Source organism: Vulpes lagopus, chromosome 10 (assembly GCF_018345385.1).
Source record: "Vulpes lagopus strain Blue_001 chromosome 10, ASM1834538v1, whole genome shotgun sequence".
NCBI classification, from domain to species: Eukaryota; Metazoa; Chordata; class Mammalia; order Carnivora; family Canidae; genus Vulpes; species Vulpes lagopus.
The window spans coordinates 98,936,109-98,956,129 of NC_054833.1; the positions used below are offsets into that span (position 1 = coordinate 98,936,109).

Below are 20,021 nucleotides of genomic sequence, written 5' to 3' on the forward strand. Positions count from 1 at the left end.
ATCTAAGAGCACGGGGAACAGGAAGGAGTTAAAGCTTGTGGCAGCAGAGGGTGGGAGCCGACAGCATTGAGGGACCTGGTCCCTTCCTGCACTAGAGGGACTCTGGGTCATCAGAGCAGGCAGGAACTTGCACTTGGCTTTGCTGGGAAAGCAAATATTGTGCATATTGCAGTGTTCCTGTGGGCGAGCTAATTGTCTAACTGCCCTTGAGATGTACATAATTTTGTCTGCATCCCCGGCTCCTCCCTCTGTGTCATCGTCAATGGGCCGGGAAACGTGAACCACAACATCTACACCCATTAAAGGAAGAAGGAGGCAGGCCACCTCTGCCACCCAGTGCCCCCAGGTGGGGGGCCTGGTCTGTGGGCTCCTGCCTGGGGTGGCCGGTTCATTTGGTTCAAGGGCACATCTTTCAATGCCCTTTAGTAAGCTGTGTTAGGTTCTCCGTGCTGCCGTCCCAGAGTGCCACAAACAGGGTGGCTTGAAACAATTGAAATTTATCCTGTCACCATTCTGGGGACCAGAAGTTCAAAATCAAGGCGTCCCTAGGGTTGTGCTCCTTCCCAAGGCTCTAGGGGAGGGCGCTTCTTGGCTTCTTCCAGCTTCTGGTGGCAGCTGTCAAGGCTTGGTGCCCTTCAGCCAGTAGCAGCATGAGTCCAAGTGTCTGCTTGTGCCTTTACATCTTGTCCTTACCTGCATGTGTGCCTGTGCCTGGGTCTCTCTAAATCTCCCCCAGGTGTCCCTTACAAAGACACTACTCATTGGATTTAGGTCCCATCCTAATCCAGTATATCCTCATTTTAAAAAAGATATTGCTATAAGAACTCTTAACAGGAGATGTAGCCTCCTAACAAAATTTTCAGGGTATCCTACATCGTTGTTGACTACAGTTACAGGGCTATACAGCAGGTCTCCAGAGTTTATCCGACTGGCTCAACTGCCCCGTCATAGTTTGATGGTACCTGCAAAGACCTTATTTCCAAATACAGTCAAAGTCACAGGCCCAGAGGGTTCGGATGTCAACCTATCTTCATGGGGGACACAATTCAACCCATGGTATGTGTGTTTGATGATAAAGTGGCAGCTGGGGACACAGACTCTGGAGGGGACTGGGTTCCAAATCCTGGTTTTACCCCGAACTAGCAGGTCACGTGACCCCTCAAAGCCCCAGGGGCCCCAGCTTGAGAAATGGGCCAGAGAGTAGCACCCACTTCCTTGGGCTGCTGGGACAGTCACGTGGGATTGTGGACAATGTGAGCCACCTGCCAGACCTAGAGAGTGCCCCTCGAGTATGAGTTGTGACCCAGCCTTAGAATCATCATCTGGCTCCACTACCCCAAAGCAGATGTCACTTCTGAGCACTGAGAGACCCTTGTTAAGGTTTAACAGAGAGCAGATGATTATTAAGTGGACCTGGCTCTTTACGTGCTCTGCCTGGAAGTCTTTCCTCTGTCTTCTCCAACCCTCATCTGCCTCCTTGCATGAAGAGCTGGCTCCTTCGCGGCCTTTAGGCCTCACCTTTGTGACATTTACTCCCAAAGACCTCCCCTGTCACCTGCTGAGAGCAGCTTAGTGCAGCAGCTGCGATGCTTGGGGCCTCCTTTGGCTACAAGTGCTGCTCAACCCATCAAAGGGTGCCCAAGGGGTGGGCTGAGAGGCCCCCTGATAAAATATGGGATGTCCAGTTAAAGTTGAATTTCAGATAAGTAACTACAATTTTCTTAGTATAAGCATGTCCCCAATATTGCAAATACTCCTCCAGGGTGCAGGTCAGATGTGCTTGGAAGCTAAAACCCTGAGACTGGTTCTCAGGCAGGAGCTGCTTTTTTTTTTTTTTTTTTAAGTGGATATTTTATTTGTACTTAAACCATCCAAACTGGTACTATTATCATGATACATTAAAATACAAGACATCTTTCTACAACTACTAGAATGAACAAATTACCAATTCTAGTAAATCACAAAGGGCAGGGGAAACCAATGAAGCACATTATATATAGCTTAACCCTTCACCGTTAATTGAGGTCATGAAAACAAGTAAAGCCTCACAATCTCAGAAAATACAATTATCCTTTATCACAGGTGAGCACTCTGATTTCCTTGGCCCTAATGAGGGATACCTCAGAGGCAGGGTGTTCCGCACGGACTCCCAGAATTGCCCAGGTGGGCTCTGCAACGCTAGTTCACTACATTACTACATCTGGTGTCGGCTGCATCCTTCCCCAGGCTCTTTCCTCTGCCCCTTGGGACAACAGCCACCCCACCTCCTCCCACTGGCCCTACCCTCTTGTTAGGGACTGAATGTTCCCTCTAATTCCTTCCCTCTAATTCATAAGTTGAAATCTTGACTCCCAGTGTGATGGTATTAGGAGCTGGGGCCCTTGGGAGGTAATCAGGTCATGAGGGATGGAGCTCACGAAAGGGATGGGTGCCCATAGGAAAGGGACCCCAGAGAGCTCCCCTGCCCCGCCCCTTCCACCACGTGGGGACACAAGGAGGAGGAGGCAGTCTGCACTGGGGAGAGAGTCCTCACCCGAGCATGCCAGCACCCCGATCTCAGACTTCCAGCCTCCAGAAGTGCAAGGCAACAAATGATGTTGTTTATAAGCCACCCGGCCTGTGGTCCCTTGTTGCGGTGGCCCGGCTGAGACGCCTCCCACCACTGCTCTCCACCCAGACCTTGTTTATTTCCTTCGAGCCCTTATCACGGCCTGTAATCACACGTGCGCACGCTTAACCCCTCTACCCCCCTTGACTGTGACCCTGGCGTCTTTGCCACACCGAGCCCTGGGTTGACACTCCACATGCACTTGATAGAGAATGACAAAAAAGGTAGGGCATCGGAGCAGGGCCGTCCGAGCCGGGGAGAACGAGATGGTTTTCAGCTGTGCACAAGTGCATGCAGCAGAAGCTGGCCCCTGGAGCCTTGAGTGTGGGTCTCCCAGCATCGGTCGTTCAGAATTTGACCTTGGGCAGCGGCCTGGGCGCTCTGCAGCTCAGTTTCCTCATCTGTAAAACGAGGAGCTGGAACTAGATGATTTCTCTCGTGTCTTCTGGCTCTAAAATTCTATGACTCTATATTCTAGGTAATAAACTTTACAACTATGAATAAATTAATGGAAATGAATATTTAAATGATGTGCAAACATTCGTGCAAGTGCTTTCTTAGTCTTTTATGTAGTGGGAGAGCGGAGGAATAAAACCCAGGTATCAACGATCAGAAATAGTTGTTGGTGGAAGCGTGGTGCCTGGCTCCTGTTTCTCTGAGGGGAGTGTGTAGGAGAGTATCCATTAAAGGAGTCACAGAGGAAAAGGAGCTGAAAGAAAAGCAGGCAGCTGGGAAGCTGGGAGCCCAGAGATGGATGGCGTTCCGCGTTTCAATATTCCCCAAAAAAAGTTTCCAGAGCCCAGATAAACAGCAAAGGAAAAAGGACCCAAAATGCTCTCCATCTGTCTTAGTCCATTTGGACTGTTATAATAAAATACCACCACGGACTGGGGGGCTTATAAACAATAAAATTCTATTTCTCACAATTCTGGAGTCTGGATGTCCCAGATCAGGGTGTCAGCGTGGTTGGGTGAGCGTCATAGATTTCTCATAGCATCCTCACATGGTGTGGGGCAAGGATCTCTCTGAAGCCTCTTTTATATGGCATTGATTGCACTCATGAGAGTTGTGCCCTCGGAGCCTAATTACTCCCCAAAGGCTCCACTTTCTCATGCCATCCATCAGAGAGGGTAGGTTTCAACATATGAATTTTGTGGCGAAACAGCATTCAGCCTAGCACCATCTCTCTCACTCCTGGGGTGTCTGTCATGAACTTCAGTAATACTCAGCATAAGGGGATGTGCCTTGTATCAGAGTGCTTCAGGTATTTATCAAGATGATCTCCCACCCATAAATCAAGTAGAGAACACTTTCGATGGCCTGGTCTACTTGAAACAAAAACCTTGACTTTGATGCGCGTAAGTCACAAAAAGGGAGGAGGGGCTGGTTATGTAAAGATGATGCCACCTAACTTCTTGTGGTGGTAGCAAGCTAAGGAGGCACAGAGGTAAGAGTCTCAGGCTAAGCCTATGCTGTGTCCAGCCTGCGGATCAGGCAAGTCTGTGCATCAGGGATGGCTGGGGAGCTCACCCACCAAGAAAGAACTGCATTTGTGGGAGGTGCTTCTCAGGGTCTGATGAGACAATTCATCCGCAAGAAGAGGAGGTGGGTCTGATTAACTTGACCTAGTTTCAAAGCTTGAGTAGATGGGTAGAACTAGAATTTGAATTCAGGATGGAGGCTGTTACACAAATCTGTTCCCTACCATGCCCGCCCAGTAGACACATATCTGGGTCTTAGGGAATTTGGGACCAATAAATGAAAACAATAAATGTTCTTTGGACAAGACTATTATATGATGAACCTAAACACTTGTGTCACTGTGACACTTTGATCCTTTCCTATCCTCCTTGCCTGGACATTACCCATGCTTTGTCTCAGAAGTTACCAGCTGCCCTTTTTATTTTTATTTTTTTTTTTTAGGCTTTCTTTCTTTATTTGAGTGAGAGAGAGAGAGAGAGAGAGAGAGAGAGAGAATGAGCCAGGTGGGGGGAGGAGGGGCAGAGGGAGAGAGAATCCTCAAGCTGACTCCCTGCTTATTGTGGAACCTGACACAGGGCTTGATCCCAGGACCCTGAGATCATGACCTCAGCTGAAACCAAGAGTTGGCCACTTACCCAACTGAGCCGCCCAGGAGCCCCGGCCAACTGCCTTCCTTTTAGGACTTCACAGCCTCTTGCCAATTATAAGTGTTTTTTTTTTGTTTTGTTTTTTGTTTTTTAAACTTTCTGGCTTTTATTCCTACATCATACTCTTTGAGAAAAGTACTCAAAAAAGTAAAAACATGATGACCCTTGATTACTTGACTAAAAATAATACAGAATATACTGAGTACACAATCACAGTTGGGTTTAAGTTTCCATCCCTCACTAATACAGAACCCAGAGTGTCTTCTTGCCAATAAGTGATTAGGCTAACGACCTCCTGAATAAGAAACTCCTGCAGAGCCAGGAGTTCTGTCAATACTTGGGTTTGACTTCCTGCTGTTTTGACAAACAAAAATAAAATCTGACAGAGAGACAACAAACAAGAGAAACATCTGCAGGTACCCAGTGACTTGTGCGTCTCAATGTCAGGCTGCTTGTAAATCACGAACCCTTGTTCGGATCATGAAGACGTATGAACCGACAGCATTGGGGGATATTTACATGATTTGTCACATTTACTCGCTGCCATTGAGCCTTGGGATACCTTCCAAGAGCCAAAGTGTCCGTGACTCTCTGAGTGCTAAAGGCATACATAATCTCTTCTGGTCAGCTCGGAGCTACACATATGTGTTGGGAACTTACTATGTACAGGGTGGGACCAGAAGGGAGCAGACTGCCATTTCTTGACCATGGAGAGGTTAGGGGACGTGTCTGGGGCTTCTGATATCCGATTTCTCATCACCATCCCAAAGACTAGTAACGGTGTCCTCATGTCACTGATGAGACAGCTCAAGGAACTTAGGTCACTGGGCCCACAACACCCATCAGAAAAAAGGTATTGGGACTGGATTTGAGGACTGTTGGACTCCAGAAATCCCCACCTTTCCACCCTAGCCTCTCTCTCAAAGCAACACCCCCCCCCCTTTCTTCTCCAGAATCATTGAAGTTGGTCCTCATTTTTCTTCCAACAAGGAAGGAGCATAAGAGCATGCAAAGAGGTGCAGTTGAGAGAGACAGGGTTGGGATGGAGTGTGTATCGGGGGCGGGGGGGAGGGTGCTTGGAGAGGAATGACTGCTTCCCTCCGTTTCCACGGGGATGAGAATGACTTGGGGTACCAGCCATTAAGTCTCTTTGCCAGTCAGAACTGGGTCAGATATTCTAGCCGAGAGAATAGCCTGCTCACTGCTCCAGCTGTTATCTGAGCTGCACAGCTGGGGGGCGGACTCCAACTTGCTTCTTGGGCTCAGAGCTCAAGGCTTCCACAGTTCTCCAAGCAGCCTCTGCTGGCCTCTCCCAGTTGGAGTGACAGGGTGGGGGGGGGGAGCAGGGAGTGGGGAGAGAGGGAGAAGGGGAGCAGGTGGAGGGGAGATAGAAAGGCATCCTTGTTTCTAGCGGAGCAACTGATAGTGGGGTTAGATGGAACCTCCCAGCAGCATGGGTGCCAATCACTGAGAATTTCCTGCCAGTGGCTCCTGAGTGAGGGGCTGAATTCTTTGCAAGAGAACTCCAAAAACAGCCATCGGGGATGCGGGTGAAATGTGGGTCTGGGGTACAATGCAATTGCTCTGATACAGTTTCAAAGTCCTATTATGGGGTCACGTACTGTGCAGCATCTACCAGGCTGGCAGTTCACTGGGATTTGCCAAAGCCTTTCAGGTGTCACAGGCTGGAGTCCTTGCTTTGGGGGGTGGGCACCTATGTTTCCTCGATTTTAAGCCCCAATACCACTCACAAGTTATTTCTAAACAATCCTGATGTGCATAAGTCCAAATCTTGGAGCCCGCCAATATGCTTGCTTGGACCACGTCTGTCCCCATACATGTACTGTTGTTGAGTCTCTGTAAATGCAGTAGAGGGAATTACTCTGATTGTCTCCTACTGATCCGGATGTCATCGCTCCCTGTTTCTGGGTTCTTGGTGAAAAAAACAAGGAGTTGTTATATGAATTTCATAATTTAGAGATAAATAATGAACACCAAACTCAGAGCGAAATACCCTAGTGTTCATTTTATTTAATATTCTCCATTGGTGGAAATAAATTAAAAATGAACAAGGCTTGTTTATGCCTGCCTCACATTGCTCTCCACTTTTGAATAGCAACCGCATATTAATTTGCCAAGATCCCATAAATTATAATTAGCCCGGAGGATTAACAACATAAATCCTTGAATTTAAAACCAACCTGCCCGGCTCTCTCTTCCCTATGCCCTAAAGTGAAAAAGAGCCATAAAACCTATCACCGCTACTTGATCCATTAAACTCCGGAGACATTCTTATTTCAGCTTAGCTAGTGGAGGTAGTCTTTGTTAAATCTTTTTAAAGTTACAGTAGCTCAAAAGGAACGGAGAGACTGGGGACAAGTATCTGTGTCAATGGCCAGCCCCGTTGTACATTTACTCCTAGGAAAAGACTGGAAAGGGGAATAGAAGGGTATGTTTTGACTTGGGACAGTTTAACACAGCATCCTGGCACAGATCTGAGATTGAAAGTGCCCCCGACTCTACACTGTACATCATATATTGCTAGGAGTCCCAGAGAACTTGGGGAAGATGTACCTTGGTCTAAGCTTGCCTCCAGCCAAGTTCATGCCAGGCTAACTGGCAAAATGAGGAAGGATAATGTTGCTCAGATAATAAAAGTATTTAACATAAGACTATGGCAAATTTTAAAACACTGGCTTTCCCAATGAGAAAAATGCAAAGTCCTCTGAAGTACCCACAGCATGCAAAATACATCTGTGCTCAGTGAAGCCTAGATAAACTCTCCTCCTGAAGACACACCTGCACCCCGAGGTCACTCATTCATGTGTGACCCTCCTGCCCCCTTTGGGTTGGCTGTAGTGCCAGTTGTTTAGAGCTGAATTCCAGAACAACGTGTGAGCTAACACGTATTTGGTTAGCTACACAATCAGCATGCAACTTAGCTGTGCAGCGGCCTCCCTGGACCTGACGTGTGGAGGGGAAGGTGAGCAACTCAAAGGAAATCCTTGGCTTCCTTTTCACTCTGCTTGTTCTGCGTTCTTGGCCTTAACTTGGGCTCCTAGTCCTTGCAACCCAACTCAAGACCGCAAAGATGTAAAAGACTCAAGGAAGATATTACTTTAATAAAAATGTGCATACCACCTACTACAAGGGGTCAGGGTCAGGCTTGGCTGGAGATTTGGAGAATGTGAATTACGTGCCCTGGAAAAGGAAAATAAGGCTGGTCTTTATTTCTCTAAGAAATGGGAAGTGAAAAGTCACCATTCCACATGTTGCTTGGGCACTATGCCCCATGGACCTCTGAGTAGATTTCTTTTCCTTTTTTCATTGACATAACTGGGGAGAACAGAACAGTAAGCATGAGAACAAAGATAACGAATAAAAAGTCATCTTAGGGTCATAGACTTCTAGAGAATCCAATAGGTATATTTTCTTTAGAAAAATGTACTCAAATTTCAAATGCTGCACATAATTTCAAGGACTTTGCAGAGCCCCCAAGTCTTTCCTTGAATCCCCTAATCTAGAGTAAGTCAGTAGAATTTAGAGGTAAAGAGAGGTTGCACTTTCCAAGAGAATTTGGTAAGCATGACTACAAGAATCTGAATTCCAAAGATTTCTCCATCTGAATTTAGTAAGCACAGGTAAAAGTTTGAGGTTCCAGGCCAAAGATTCAGAATGTGCCCCCCCTCCCCAGGAATCACTAGGGAAGAGAGATTTGTTTCCAAGTGGTTCTCAACTGTAGCACTCTTCAGAATCCCCTGGAGGGCCATTTAAATGGAGGCTGCAGCCCCAACCCTGAGTTCAGTAGGTCTGTGGGTGGGAACCCGAGAATCTGCTTTTCTAACAAGTTCTCAGATGCTGCTGCTGCTCCTGGAACCATACTTTGAGAACCATTAGTTTATTTTTTTATTTTATTTTATTTTTTTAGTTTAAACTTATTATTGAAAATTGCATTCTAGGAGACTATGGGACCACTAGAAATGGTGCAGGATGGTATTTACTGGTATGGAAAGATATTCACAACATCCTATTAATAAAAGAAATCAGACTATATAGGATTTTATACACAATAGAATCCTGTTTCTGGTTTTGTTTTGTTTTGTTTTTTGTAAAAGCAAAAGTAGCTGTATGTACACTTATATTAATATCTAAATATATAAGTTTAAATATAAAAGGGATACCCCCACGAATAGGGGTATGGCTACAGGTATGCATATGAACGTAGAGTTATCCTTTTTTCTGAGTTTTGAGATTACGAATGCTCTGCTTGTTATTTTTGCTTACTTATATTTTCTACCTTTTTGACACTGAACATAAATTTTTTTCAATATGAGGGGGAAAAAGTGCCTTTTAACCCTGAGAAACTACAGTAGACTGCCATTACTTCGGGCCCCTGTGTGCCTGTCACTGCTCTAGGAGGTGCTAATCCTGGTGAAGTGGGGACTTCATGAAAGTGAAGTATCAGAACACCCTAGAATCCTTTAATGAATTAGCAGCATGTATGTTTGGTCTATTTTCAGTGGTCCCAAAGTGACTCTCTGAGAACCACTCATGCTGGGGCAGTGACCTTGTTTTCACCGATCCATGAAAGGATTGGGGATTTAAAAATGTGACATGCATTTTTAAAATGCATATATACGCATCTGTGCATTTACATAGATGCATACATGTGTATAGATATTGTAACACATAGAGTCTGATATCAGGTTGTCATCTGACTTTTCTTGGGAAGAGCTGTGTTCTACACGGAGATTATGTCCTTCCTAGTTTTTGGCATTAAAACATTGTCTTATCATAAGATGGATGAATGGATGGATAAATACATGATAACACAGTGAGAATAAAATGATACTGGCCATTTGCTTAAAATTTTTTCAACTTTGATGTATGTTTGTGAATTTTCATTATGTTGGGGAAAATGATTTGTCTTATGAAATAATGTTGATAGCTCGTAACTGAGGCTTTACAAAAACTATTCATGTCCTTACATCCCAAAGTAGGAGGCAGGCATCTTATGTTACTCCATTAAAAAAAAAATTGTGATATTTCAGGGTTTGAAAACCAATGCCCTAGAGTAGCTCCCACTTGCAAGCGTGGGGCTTCCTTTTGATTCCAGCTTTGAAGCCTCGCAGGAGTGAAACAGCAGAATTTCTGATGTCTTGGGCAAGGTCGTTTCTTTCAGCAAAAAAGGTGCCTCTGCAAGGCTGTTCCTATCTTTTCTCAGGAAGGCTTATGGACTCCAAAGCCTGAGTCAACCTGTTCATGGACTCCTCTCTTGGAATTTCACACATCGTTTTCAATTAAGGAACTCTTTACCTACAGGACAGGGCCACCTGGTATGTCCTACAAAGCATGTCTGTAGACAGATGTGTAGACATGTGTCTGATGTCATTAAAATACCGGTGCGAGGACAGGGAGCTCCGATTTGTAGTTCACCTTAACCATTCTTGATCACACAGAAATGAATGTGTATGATGGATTAAAAATTTTAAATAGCAGATCTAGTATTAACAACAAAACAAAACAAAACAAAACAAAACAAAAACAATCTCTGGGATGCCTGGGTGGCTCAGCAGTTGCATCTCTGCCTTTAGCCCACGGTGTGATCCTGGAGACCCGGGATGGAATCCCACACTGGGTTCCCTACAGGGAGCCTGCTTCTCCCTCTGGCTGTGTCTCTGCCTCTCTGTGTCTCTCATGAATAAATAAATAAAATCTTTGAAAAAAAAAAAAAACCACCTCTTTCTGAATAGTTTAGCTAGTCTGTAACTAGACTTCCCAGGTCATTTTTTTTCCCCAGGTCATTTTAAATGTTTCTGGGCTTGTTAAGATCTTAAACATTGATCCCATTAGCAAAGCCGGGCTACATATGTAACCAGATGGTATAGAAGAAATTGGGACCTAGCTCTTCCTCAGCCCCCTGTACTGTGATGAAGCTGGTGTGCTCTAATAAGTTCCCCCAGACTGGGGAGGGGGGTGCTCAGTAGAATGGGAAGAGGACCTCCAAGCCAGGGAGGGGCAGATCCCTGCGGTTTTCCATTGAACAGCACTCTGAACACTCCCCACTAATGGTTTTGCTTTGTGATACTCTAAGCATTTTTCCTTACGGAGGATTTCAGCTGCCTGATTCCCCTAAAGGTACTTTAATACCTGTGCTGGGAGGAGAGCGGTCACTTCATACAGAAATTAAATACATAAATTAATAGATGCCTCTTCGGAAAGCCCTTCAAATAGGGAGTCCAGCTGCTTCAGAGACTCTGTAGTCAATAGGTCAAGGCCTTGGTTAATGTATAGGGAAAGGCAGAGGGGGGATTAAAATGGTCCGAGAGATTCAGCAGAGATCAACAAATATGTTCTGAGATTTAACCACTTAGGCGAATATTTGCCTCCGTCAGGAAACAGCTGACAAGGTTGTGCTGAGAACTTGCCGAAATCAAGAGGCATATGAAACTGGGTCTGTCCTGTCGTCCTTTTTGCTGGGCCCGTCCTGTTGAGGTCTCAGCTGGTCAGTCCAGATGGAAGAGGAGAATGAGAAGGACAGGAGAGAGAAGGAGGAGGAGGAGCTGCCAGCCAGCATGTGGGTTTGCAATCACACAGGGACGATCTGCCTTCCTCCATCCTCTTCGAAGATCAGAAGAGTATCGCTCCCAGGGGTGCCTGGGTGGCTCCGTCAGTTAAGCATCTGAATCTTAGTTTCGGCTCAGGTCATGATCTCAGGGTCCTAAGATCGAGAGCCACGTCGGGCCCCTCACTCAGGAGGGAGTCTGCTTGAGATTCTTTCTCCTTCTCCCTCTGCCCCTCCAGGCTCTCTCTGTCCCAGAGAATGTCTTTGATACAAGTGAGTTGGAAAGACTCCTCCAGTGTTCGATGAAAAAATAAATTTAAACACGGGCCCTTTCAGACTCAGAACCTCTGAGATCCCAGAATTGTATCCCAAAGGCTTGAAATCTTTACTGAGTGGCTGTAATATGCACAGCTCTTTCCTGGGTAGGCATTGTGTACATGTTTATTCTCTAATGAGATCATTTTCAAACTCCATCAGCATCTCTTTTTACCTCTTTGTTATGTACCAAGTTCCAGTATAGGATTTCCTTCAAATGAAGTTTTCAGCAACTTTCAAAAAGTTTGAAGAGCTTTCTGTTTGCTAAATGCAACAAACCGCAGGGATTCGCCTATACTTCATATACCCCCTGACCCCTCACAGAGAATCCAACACCTCCCAGCTAGGTTCACAGAAGTTCTAGAAGGGAAGGAGAGCTTAGGTGCATAGGACCACCCACCCAGGGTGCCATTTGACAAAGAAGGTAGCCGAGCCCTAGAGCAGGTACCTAAAGTCACAAGGTGCCACTAAATAACTGAATTAAGCACAGAACATGCATTATTAGTTTCATTTTTGTGGGCAGATTATTTTCCAGAAGGGGTTTAGAGGAGACATTCAGAGTGAATTGCAGAATTTGTACCAGTTTCCTCAAAAAAAAAAAAAAAAAAAATGCAAGCACTCAAGTACAGTGTTTTGCTCATTTGTTTTCCATCCTTATCCAAGGGAGGGACAGGGGAGGGGGTATGATGCGGCCCTGAGTCAGGGCCTTAAGTCAAGACTTATCTGTCAACTCCAGATAAGTCTTCCAGAATTATCTACTTGCTCCACCCATGAAAGTCTTCCATTTTCCCCCAAGATGCTCTATTTCTTGAAAAACAAAGCCCTAAAGCATGTTTCTCTTACATATCCCATACCCCCAGAAGGAAGTATCCAGAAAGTAGATGGAGAAGCAGTAACTAAAAAGTAACACTTCATATTTTAAGGGAAGGTAATACGGAGGAGAGAAAGAAAATGAGAAGCGATCTCAGGTAACTTTGGCAAGTTTCCATCATTTGCTTTTTCTGGAAGGCACAGAGTTCTGTGGTCATTTACTCTAGAGCAGGACCTCGAGCATTTGCCTGAGTGAAAAGACTGACCAGGGACATTTGTTAAAATACAAATTCCCAGGTCCCATCCCAGACCGACTTCACTGGATTCCCCCAAATGGTCCTCATCATAAAGTAATTTTGGGGAATGCACCAAATTTCCATCTGTTGAAAGCGCCTTACCTGACAATCCCAAATCTCTCTGACACTTGGAAAGGGTCTTGTTTTAGTAGTGACACCACACTTAATCTGAGTCTAAAAAACATCTCTCAGGATCTCTCTTTATACGAGGTTGTTTCAAAGGAGGCTGAATTTGGGTCCTCTTAGCTATTTACCTTTCCTGCGCAGAATTCAGAATCAAGCACAGCATCTCTGACTTGCCATTTTGGAAGGACGGCTTCTAAAAATGGTTTTTGTCAAACTCCCCAGCCGTGTTCCCTCACTCCCCCACCCACGACCTTTCTACAGGTGCCAAGTCTACCGAAGAAATTACGTTCAGCCACCATGGAGAAAGCCCCGTTGGGTGCAATGTGCACGTCGAGCCACTTCTTGCAAGTCGACATCCTGTTAATAATGTCCGTTGCCCTCCTCTCTAAAAGGGAGATCTTGAATCTGCTCCACGGGGGGATTGGAAAGTACTCTGTGTGCTCCAAAGGGAGGAAGGACTATTTCTGCAAGCCCAGCCCCAGTTCTGAATTATTTTAATTGCAGCCTGGTGATGCCAAGGTGCTGAAGCACCCCCTTAGGCTGAGTGCTTAGCCAAGAGGTACTGAATTAAACTGTCAGAACATGCAGAAAAATTGCAACTCGGCCTGTCAACAACATTTGTTAAGAGACACGGGTGAGGCTGGTGACTTGTGTAGGAAAAGAGCCGCCTTGCAGAGCCATCAAAGCACAGCCTGGAACTAATGGGGTATTCAGAGGCCTTGTTCTACTTCATTGGTCAAAGCCAACACAAGCCTGTAAGATTTGGGCCTGGTTGCTGTTTATTACTATGGTAATAAAGGCCACTTAAAGATACAAACCCATCTTGTATTGGCGCAAACCCAGGGCTTCTTTTCTAAATCGGATCACTAATGCCTGCCCTCATTTCTCAGGCTCTTTAAAACGATCTCCTTTTTTTAAGGAAAAAAAGAGAGAGAAAAATTAAGACCCTTGTCAAAGGATGACATAGGGGTCTTGATCTTATTTATCCTTGGCTGATTTTTTTTTCTTTTTCTTTTTAACATCTACCCTGGGATGGCCAGTTTCATGTGCCATTTTGGCTACACGACAAATCCCCGGTATTTAATTCAACACTAATCAAGGTGTTGGTGGGAAGGTGTTTTATAGATGTGATTAAAGTCAATAATTAGTTTACTTTGGGTAAGGGAGATAATCCCAGATAATCTGGGTGGGCCTGATTCAATCAGTTGAAAGGTCTGAAGAGAAGTATTTCCTGCAAGAAGAAATTCTGCCTGTGGTCAGCAGCTTCAGCTCCCACTGGGAGTTCTAGTTGGCCTTTCTCGAGTGTTCACAGCATGGATTCTAGGCTTTCCCAGGCAACTCCCACATTGGCCAATTCCTTGCAATAAATCTCTTCATATATATCTCCTATTGGTTCCGCTGTTCTAGTTGAACCCTGTCACTCATGGTCCTTTGTCACTCATACTTCAATTAAATATCTTTTAATCAGAAGGCTCAAAGTTGAGGCCCATGGGCTGCAAACGGCCATGCTCCTACTGGACCACATCTATGTATTTGGTACAATACAATAAAGGTAACCATAAACAGAATTAGTTGCCAATATTTAAAACTCCTGAAGATCATTCTCTCCCCTCCCCCAACTACATGCATGCATCTGCATTTCTTATTTCTCTTAGAAAAGAAAAAGAAAAATCAGAAGATCTGACCACCCTGATCTATATCTCCAAATGGTGACAATCAGCCAGAATGGAAGGTGACATCCCCTCTGTACAGAGCAAGTGCTCTGCAGTTTACCACAGTCTCCACCCCTCCTTGCTGTCCCCTCAGGAGTGAGGTTAATTATCATGGGCCTGTAGATTGTTTTTCTTAACGTACAGAGAAAAGTGAAAAAGGTATCATACCTTTTGCTCTGTCAAAAGTAGAATTAACAGAAGGAGAGGGCCACGTGTTTTGAGGGGAAAAAAAAGGGAAGGTCTGTATTTCTCTGCAGAAGTGAATGCTATTTCTCTGAATTTAGTTTTCCCACAAGGTGGATCTGAGTTGTTATTATCCATCTCAACTCGTTCATTTATGTGACCTTGCTAAAACACTTATTGTTTGCAATTCCTGTTTAACCTTGCATATTTTAGAGAGAAAGAGAGAGAAGAAAAAAAAAGACTATGAAACAATTCTTTTTACTCTCAACAAAAGAAAAAAACCTCAAGATGATCCCCAAGAAAGTTCACTCAACCTACAGGGATGCTGTGATAATCGCCTTTTGGGGAGATTTACTGAAATGCAACCATGGGCACCAGAAGGGCTTGAGGAAAGTGGGCAGATTTCATTGCCCCTCCTACCAGGCAAATCTTACAAGTATTCTGGTGTCTGAGGGTTAGTGAATGAGGCTTTGTAGGTTAAACCCGATCCAGGAGGAAACACCACACCCGGGGGGCTTGGGAGTTTGTGTTCAATCTTCCCATCCTCCATCTCACAAACTGAGACTCAGTTTCCCTGTCTGTGAAAGCACAAGGGTCCCCGCAGTTGTGATTCTGCCCCTGCTTGGACTTTCTGGGTCCAAACTTACATCAAATGAATATGTTTCTTTGGAAGATGAGACTCAGGAATCTGTATTTTTTAAAGCTCCCAGATGATTCTGATGAACAGACAGGTTTGGAATTTGCTGGAATAGAGACTATCTCAAGTTTCTTCCAGCTCAAAAACTTGATGTACCTAGGAATCAAATTCTGCAGGCGCCTCCCTGGACATTGGACAGGCAATGTTCCAAACGTATTAATGCTTTTGGGCCACTGGGATATGTTTTAAAGACTTGAAGCATTGCCACGCTGCCTTAGTCACCTGGCAGGACCTGACTTATCATTTTGCCTGTAATTTATATTGCCTGGTGGTTTGGAAATTCACTTGAGGTTCGGATCCGAGGCAAAATTCAATGGTCAAAATCAATAGATTTGAACTGTGATGGCTGGATGAAAGACTGGAAGCTCCTCAGTTTCCATTCTGAGCCCCCTACACCCTTGTACTGGGAACCACAGCTCATGGGAGGACGCTCAGGGAAAGATGATCGCCTTTCCTAAATAAAGGGAAGAAAAGCGTCCTGTACTTCCCAAAGACCATTTGAAAACAGAATCAAACTCCAAGTCCTCACCCCTAGCACATAAACCTAACCTCCTTCAGAAAATCTTTTTGGATGTCATCCTTCTTGGAACCTGAGGGGCTCTCTCTGGTTCTCAGTGGGAGAGGGTTATGTTTTCTCCTAATGCAAACAAAAGACATTAGAAAGCATGAGGAGAGGACAGCAGTGCCGCAGTGCCACAGCGGAAAAAAAAATATGGATTTTTGCTTTTGTAATGTGTGACTATTAGATCACAGTGTTGGTTGCAATAAATTATCACTTTCAGTTCTTGCTAATTGCTAGAATCTTCTGCCATAGGCTGCAGTGATGTGGGCCAAAAATCTAAAAAACAAAACAACACAAACTTTTCTTTCTTTCTTTCTTTTCTTTATCTTTTTCTTTTCTTTTTTCCTTTCTTTTTTTTTTTTTTTTTTTGAGCTAGATACAAATATGCATCCTGCTGGATTGTGAATGGCATCTTGGATCTTGAATACATGCCTAAGGAAACAGCTGGGGACGAGGGCCTGGGAATCAAAGACGTCATTATGCAATTATTGAGAAAAGCAGGCTCTTTACAAAAGAGAAGTCTGACTTCTCTGAGAGTCCACTGACCCGGGACGCTGTCCGCCCTCCATATCTCACTGTCAGCGACAAGGACCCTCAGGGTAAGGCACAACCAGGTAGGTGAACTCCTACTGTAGCTCAAACTCAAAGTTTTAAAAAAAATCCAATTTGGTTCTTGAGATGAAGAAGTCCTTCTAGATCTCTGCCACAGAGAGTGCAAAACTACAGAGGACTGAGTCCTGTCTTTGCCACCATCCCCCCCCCCCCCCCCCAAAGAATCCCCAGAGGTGTCCCCATCCTTTCTGCTCCTCAGTGAGATCCTGTGAACACAGATCCCATCTTGAGGCTCCTCATTATTTTGTAATCCTGGGAAGAAAGCTACCGTAGAGAGATCCAGTGTTTTGTGGGCACTTAGTAGGTTCCTGGAGATGGCAATACAGCAACGAAGAGAACAGATGAGATGCCCGCCATCCCAGGGCGTGCCTTTCTCCACAGAAGGGGAGAGAAAACAAAATGCATGGTCTGATGGCGATGGCGTACGGAGAAAAATAAAGCAGGCGAGGGCAAAGAAGTGCGTGGAGAAGCCAGACTAACTTTATGTTCGGTATGGAGAGAAGGCTTCCTCGGAAAGTGCAAGGAAAGCAGGCAAAGGTGAGGCCTGTGGTTAGTGAAGGGGACAAAGGGAGGCTTTGAGGCAGAGAGTTCCTGATGCACTAGAACAGCAGGGAGGCCAGCACAGCTGGACCGCAGGGAGCCAGGGAGAGAGCTCAGGAGGTGAGAACAGGGAGCCTGGGAACCAGGAGAGCAGGAAGGATCCCATAGGCCATGGTCAAAACCAGCTTCCACTATAGGAGTGACACTTGGAGCCTCTGGAAGGTTCTAAGCAGGGGTGGGGTGGGATGGGGAATGTGATCTAACTGATGTTTTTGAGGGAGACTCTGGTTCTCTGTTGAGGAAAGACCTGGTGGGGAAAGAGTGAGGTGCCAGGAGACCTCTGAGGAGGACTAGTGCGGGAATCCAGGTTGTGGGGGGTAGGGGGGTGAGGCCAGGGGGTAGGAGGGCTTTCTTAGTCTGCATTTCTGCTTGAGAGGTTCAGTATCCTCCCACACACTAACTCCACTGAGGCAAGTCTCCCATCTGTCTCATTAACTGTGGAAACCCCGAGCCGAGCACAGTGCCTGGCACACAGAGGAACACGTTGTGAGTGGTGGTGGTCTACGTATTCACCAACAGCAGTGATGGGGGATAGCTAAATTTGCTCCCATTTGTTGTGTCCTCTCTGCAATGTGAGCTCTCGTTCTCTCTCTCTCTCTCTCTCTCTCTCTCTCTCTCTCTCTCTCTCTCCGTATTGGAAGAGGACAGTCTGACCGATGGCCCAGGACAGATGCCAGAAGCCCTGCGGCCGCCTCTTCCACTGCCCGCCTCTCTGACCTCCCACATGCCATTTATTTTGCCCGTGCCTCAATTTCTCCATCCTGAAAATAAGAATAATACTGCCAAGGGAACATTATGAGGATTAATGAGGTAATAAGGCCATGCCTGAAAGCAGTTGGAGCGCCTTGAAGAAACAGCTATAAAACAGGGGTCCATTTTTTCCATCTCTTCTCTCCTCTTCTGCTAAATAAAACTGCTGGAGGGAGAGGAGAGGGTCCTGTTGGTTGGGGTGCAGAGGAAAACAAGAGGCAGACAAGGGCCACAGGGGTTTCCTCTGCCAGGACCACCTCCAGGGGAGTCCAAGGCAGCTGGCACCTCTGGAGGGGTCCCTTTGACAGCAGAACCTCCAGGGCGGGCCAGAGAGAACCTCCAAGGAATCGAGAGCATTCTTTCAATTTGGGGACCTGAAATTACTTCAAAGGGCCTTAGAAATAAGCCAGAGCACCGTGTGGCCCCCCTGCGTGCCCGAAGAATTCAGAAGCTGACAAGACCATCTCGGCAAATCCCCTCGGTGGTCATGGGAGGCAAAAAATTGCCCAATACGCCCATCTGGTTTGGGCTGATGGCACTCCTGGGTGCACACGGCATAAACTGGCTGGATCAATAAATATCGGGCTCCTCTTAATGAAAGAAACACTATTATTTTCCTCTGATTGCCTCTCTGATTGCCTCTTCAGGTTCTTGAAGGGAGAGAGATTTTGTTCCTCCCCACTCGAGGGGCACCTTCAGATGGACACGGAGTTGATACATCGGCCTCAGTACATCTTTATACCAAAGTGTTTAGCAAAGGTCAACTTGGTCCTTTCCAAAAAAAAAAAAAAAATCTTAGATGATTTTTTTTTTTAAAATATATTCATGAGAGACACAGAGAGAGAGGCAGAGACAGAGGCAGAGGGAGGAGCAGGCTCCCCACAGGGACTCGATCCTGGGACCCCAGGATCACACCCTGAGCCAAAGGCAGGTGCTCAACCGCTGGGCCACCCCGGGTGCCCCCAGATGAATTCTTTAAATGGAATACTCGAGGGCAGCCCGGGTGGCTCAGCAGTTTAGCACCACCGTTGGCCCAGGGCCTGATCCTGGAGACCCGGGATCGAGTTCCTCGTTGGGCTTCCTGCAGGGAGCCTGCTTCTCCCTCTGCCTGTGTCTCTGCCTCTCTCTCTCTCTCTCTGTGTCTCTCATTAACAAAAAATAAATAAAATCTTTTTTTTTTTTTTTATGATAGGCACACAGTGAGAGAGAGAGGGAGAGAGGCAGAGACACAGGCAGAGGGAGAAGCAGGCCCCATGCACCGGGAGCCCGACGTGGGATTCGATCCCGGGTCTCCAGGATTGCGCCCTGGGTCAAAGGCAGGCGCTAAACCGCTGCGCCACCCAGGGATCCCAAAAAATAAATAAAATCTTAAAAAAAAAAAAAAAGGAATACTCGAATGTGGCCTGTTGTGATTGTGTTGTTGTTGCTGCTGCTTGGAAGCAGCCCCACTGGCAACCTGTGTGCTCTGGATGGAAGGTGTTTCAGCGTTCACGGGCAGGGGGTGAGGAGGAAGGACTCGGGCCGACCCCAGGACAGAATGACTCTGGGTATATTGGCTCGTGCAGCACATGCCCATTCAGTTCCACAGTGTGGGGGCTGGCCCCCCCACATCCCTGCAGCAGGCCGAGCTGCGGGCCCTGGCGTCCTCCCCTTCTCTCTGGGCAGGAGGTGGCCAGGAAGCTGTGGGGAGGCCAGGCTCTCGCTGAGGCCCTGTTCCCCCTTTTTTTCTTTCTCCTCCAACTCCTGCCACTCTCTGTCAAGAGGCACGGGGGAGGGGAGGCTGGGGACAAAACTATCAATGGTCTGAAAAAGAGGAAGGGGACTCCTATCCGACTGTCCTTTTGAGGTTCATTCAAGTCACCCAACAGGCTTGCAGCCTCTCCCTTGCTTCTGGCCGGAAGCTTGTGGGAAAACTAAGGTCACTGTGTTTGTTGTGGGTGTCACCCTGGTATTGGGTAAAAATGAGCGGGGTCCGGGACTCTGCCCAGTGTGGTTGCTGTGCTGCTCAGGTGGTAAGGATGGTTCCTTTTTCATAAAAAATAAATAAATAGCTAAG

The 20,021-nt window shown here is 46.2% G+C and overlaps 1 protein-coding gene and 1 long non-coding RNA gene across 3 annotated transcripts in view; one reads left to right on the forward strand and one right to left on the reverse strand.

Moving 5' to 3' along the window:
- The window catches only part of WWOX (WW domain containing oxidoreductase), a 948,794-nt gene that overhangs the window by 88,407 nt on the left and 840,366 nt on the right, over nucleotides 1-20,021 (reverse strand). The gene's annotated exons all lie outside the window — the stretch shown is intronic.
- On the forward strand, nucleotides 16,279-19,214 carry LOC121500510. Its single transcript, XR_005990401.1, has 3 exons — nucleotides 16,279-16,617; nucleotides 17,857-18,025; nucleotides 19,158-19,214. It is a non-coding gene; the product is annotated as an uncharacterized LOC121500510 (long non-coding RNA).